The sequence below is a fragment of the Rhagoletis zephyria genome, unplaced genomic scaffold (assembly GCF_001687245.7).
Source record: "Rhagoletis zephyria isolate East Lansing unplaced genomic scaffold, Rhagoletis_zephyria_1.1 Rzeph_scaffold_09932, whole genome shotgun sequence".
NCBI classification, from domain to species: Eukaryota; Metazoa; Arthropoda; class Insecta; order Diptera; family Tephritidae; genus Rhagoletis; species Rhagoletis zephyria.
In genome coordinates, this window is record NW_016167010.1 from 5,170 (window position 1) to 9,872 (window position 4,703).

The 4,703-nt window shown below is 38.4% G+C and overlaps 1 long non-coding RNA gene across 1 annotated transcript; it reads left to right on the forward strand.

Annotated features, from left to right (window-relative positions):
- The first annotated feature begins 327 nt into the window (after positions 1-327).
- LOC108376131 (uncharacterized) lies at positions 328-3,830 on the forward strand. The gene is made up of 3 exons (XR_001849237.1): positions 328-338; positions 792-794; positions 3,345-3,830. It is a non-coding gene; the product is annotated as an uncharacterized LOC108376131 (long non-coding RNA).
- Positions 3,831-4,703: the final 873 nt, after the last annotated feature.

Sequence of the window (4,703 nt, forward strand, 5' to 3'; positions counted from 1 at the left end):
CCTGTGTAAAAGACAAGCAAACCAGATCATCATTTAAAGATGCTGGAAAACGCGCGGAATCAGTTCTCGACTTAATTCACTCAGATGTCATTGGACCAATTAATATTAAATCGTTTTCGGGCGCGCGGTTTATATTAACATTTGTTGACGATTGTTCGCGTAACGTATTTGTTGTGCCTATAGAGAAAAAATCAGACGTGTTACATANTTAACATTTGTTGACGATTGTTCGCGTAAGGTATTTGTTGTGCCTATAGAGAAAAAATCAGACGTGTTACATAAATTCATCAAATAATCATAAAACCCTTGTTGAAAAGCAATGTGGTCGCAAAATTAAAGTGTTACGTACCGATAACGGAACTGAATACGTAAATAAAGAATTCGAACAATATACAAATAAAATTGGCATCTTACATCAAAAAACGTGTCCATATACACCGCAACAAAACGGTGTTGCAGAGCGGATGAACCGTACTTTAGCAGACAGAGTGCGCTGTATGCTTATCGATTCGGGGCTGAGTGAAAAATTCTGGGCAGAAGCAATTGTGACCGTAGCGTATTTGTTAAACCGTATGCCAACTAGAAACGATGTACGCAGCCCTGAGGAAATTTGGTCTAACAAAAGGCCAAATCTGAAACACATTCGTATCTTCGGCTGTAAGGCAAGGGTCATGTGCCAAAAGAAAAACGGTCGAAATTTGCCCCGAAATCGATCGAATGCATACTGGTTGGGTACTGTGGACAGGCAAAAGGCTACAGATTGCTAAACTCTCAAACTAACAAAATAATAGTTAGTCGCAACGTAATATTCTTTGAAGCAGAAGACAAGGTAAATGAAATAATAGAACCAAAATTAAATCTTCAATCATTTATCGCAGATGTCTCTGAAGATGATGGCGTCGAAATTAGCAGCACTAACAATTCTGAGGGGGAAGCTGAAGAAGAATCGTCAATTGCAAATGAGTCCGCTGATGCCATGAACACTCCTCCCGACGAAATCCATGATGACACATTCACACCTGCTAGAATTGCCACAGTTATAGAGGGCGAACTTCGGCGACCGCGTATATTAATAAACAACCTTGATGACGAGTTGGACGATACAGTTGAATTTGCCGATGCCATGAACGTTCCCGATGATGTAAATGATGAAACATTCACACCCAACCAAGATGTCACAGTCGCGGAAGGCGAAATTCGGCGGTCAGAACGAGTTCAAAACAAGCAAAGACCGGGCTACAATTTCTCTGCAATCGAGTATGTTTCAAATGATCCAGTGACATGTCTATAACTTCCTGTTCAATAAAATCTCTCTCTTGTGTTTTTCCTAAGCTTACACCAATCACACGCGTTTTACTCTCTGCATCTAATTAACTATTTCAACAGTATGTTATGTTATGCTATGAAATATTCTGTTATGCTAAGTACTAAGTTAAACTCCCCTCCACCTAACCCATTCCAACTAATATTATTTCAACTCAACTCACATAAACTATTCCTAATTTTAGTGGTTGAGTTTAAACCGCTTGGCGAATACTAGTTTGATGAACTGCGGGAGCTNCAACTCACATAAACTATTCCTAATTTTAGTGGTTGAGTTTAAACCGCTTGAATACTAGTTTGATGAACTGCGGGAGCTGGACAAGGACAAGAAGGCAAAAACTTGCTTTTTCAGAGGGTTGAGTGTAACATCAAGCACATTTTGCACCGTACAAGGGCAAAATTTTTTGGTAGAAACGAAATCACTATTTCGTCGCCTGGGTAAAAGATTGTCGTAAGCGTCATACGTACATGCGTAACATACGACAATCTTTTACCCAGGCGACGATTTGTCAGGGGAGATGGTTCCCTTGAAAATCAAATGGTTGTTTAAAACGACAATATTATGAAATGTGTGAGCTAGAGAAGGACAAGAAGCCCTTTTTACAGGGTAGAGTGTAACATCACACCGGGGAAGCGCAATATCTTTTGGAGGAAATGAAATAACCATAATGCAATTTACCCACGGCACCGTGAACTACTTTGTTCGCTCCTCCAACTACGATCGCGAATTACCCCATTCACAAGGCCACATTCTTAATTCGATTTTACAATTCTCTGTATCTGTGTTTTGTTTTTGTTTTCCTCGCTGGAAAATTGATGCAAATTGTAGTGCCCTTTAGCGGAACCAGAGCAAAATGGAGGGAACAATTTTGAGAGTTGTATCAATCCACGCGTCTTGACGCCAATAATAATAATCCGAGACCGGAACTTAACATTTTTAATTCATTAAAGAGTTATTTGCAAAAAACACTTGCACTTTTCGCACTATGTTTTGATGAATTTCATGCAAATAAATGGAGTAAATGAACTCACCTTAACAGGTATTTATAAGTTGTTATACATTTGTGATGTTTTAAGTGTAAATTTTCACGAAATTCTGTATATAATTGCGAAATTCCAATGTTGAAAATCCGCACAAACAAAACCTTTTTTAATACAGTGGCAGCAGCAATTTGCATCCATTTTATTTTTAATAGAGTGGCAACACCAATTTCCCTCCATCTTATTTATATTAACTTCAGAAAATTGTTGTGCGGTTTGCAACATTGGAATATTGCAATTAAATACAGAATTTCGGGAAAATGTACACTTAAAACATCACAAATATATAAAAACTAAAAATTACGTGTTAAGTTTAGTTCATTTACTCCATTTATTTGCGTCAAATTCATGGAAACATATACTACGTTTATGCGACAGAATTCATGAATTCTTCAGCGAGAAACTAAACAGTAGGGTTGAGGCTTTTTTGCCTCCTTTTGAATTTGAAAAACCTGTTGGTACCAGGAAATGAATCATATCATATTTAAATTGGTTTTAATATATTTTCATTTTAATCTAGTTGAATTTATTATATATTTGAACAATTCCACGTAACTTTTCCAGTGTTGTAAGTCTGTTTATGCCACTCATGCTATTTAATCTAAAAACATCATAACCCTAGTAAACAGCTGTTTGTGAAACGTGGCGTTGCCGAACTTGCACTTGACGATTTCATGAAATGATGCCGAATTAATGGTTAACTTTCGTGTATAATTGAATTCATTAAATGGTGTTTATGCAGCCAATTTTAGCCCAAATTCATGAAATGAATTCGTGAATTAGCCTACGCATAAACGTAGTAATAGTGCAAATAGTGCAAGTGTTTTTTGCCAATAACTTTTTAATTAAATAATGATGTTTATATCCGGTCCCGAATCGTCTTTATTCGCGTTAAAACGTGTCGATTGATACCCCTCCTGAATTTTTTGGTAAATTTTGGCCTGGTTCCGCTGAAGCGCACTTTTATCAAGATTTATAAGTTCCCGTATTAAATTAGGGATATACACACTTATAAATTTTACTTTTCGTACTCAGAAAAATGCAACTTTTCATTTGTGGGCTAGTTTCGATAAATTTCCGATAAAAAGTAGAGACGGCACCGATTTGTTCGTAATTCGCATAGCAATTGGTTCTGAATTAACAACAAATGAGGTAATCCGCTCTCAAAATTTTGTATGGCGAATTCGAATTCGAAGGGTAATTGGAGTGCGAATTACGAATGAGAGAGCGAACTACGTAATTGCGGTGCCATAAGCTGTGTTCGATAACAATTAGCCAACACTAGCCAACAATAAAAATCAAGAGCTTTAGCGAAATTTCCTTCCCAAAGAGAAGAAAAAGCAAAAAGTAAACGAACAGGAAATAAGCCATCACTTGCAAAACCCGGAAGAAGTGGACACACACGAGCTGAGCTTGTTTATGTTTTATTTGTAAACAAACTTAAATTCATGTTGCCTCCATGGGAGGAAAAAGGAAAGTGAACATTCAATTTTAGCCAGGAACATTTTGTCGCGTACACGTGTCGCCCCTTGTCAGGCCACCGTTGTGGTTGCCCAGGCTAGCTCAGTAAGTAGGTGGTCGGGATCCTTAACCCTTGCCACAATGGTGCCGGGCGGACGTGGCGACTCGTTCACTGGCATATCTCACCCACAGGAAGCCCACCCATTCAAGGACCGCCTGATGTGTCTCCTTGCGGCCTCCCTTTTGCTATGATCCAATGCCCAACTTACCCCCTTGTCGTCTGTGCCTCCCCTGCTTAAGGGATCAAGTCCACATTTTAAATTCTTTTACAAACATACATTAAAATTTATTATCAAACATTATATAAACATTATAAGAATTTGAAAACACGAAAAAAAGGAAATAAATTTAAGATCGGTTTCCGGCCACCACAACAAAAAGGAACCAATCAAATAAATCTCCAGCCGTCATCGATTCGCCAACAGTTAGCGAGTGGCGAAACGAACGAACTCAATGAGGTACAACCAAACTCGCTATCGTCTATCCGTGCTAGGTAACTTTGTTGTTGCTTTCACATGCAAATTTCTTCTTTAAGCGACCGGAACTCAAACATAGCGAGCGAGAAGTGGCGAATCGATGGCGGCTTCCGTTTGTATACGTATGTCAAGCAAACAATATAGAAAACCTGCCACCCTACCTACAAGAGCTCTTTTCGGATGGTGTGAAGTGTTTCCGGGAGCCGGATATTCCCCGCTCAGAAACTACTAAAATGTACCCTTTTGTTTGGGTTCTTCTTGCCTGGCGGGCACAAAGACAATAAAAAAAAAAACGAAAGTATAAGTATGTACAAACTTCTTAACAAATTATCTAAGTAACGA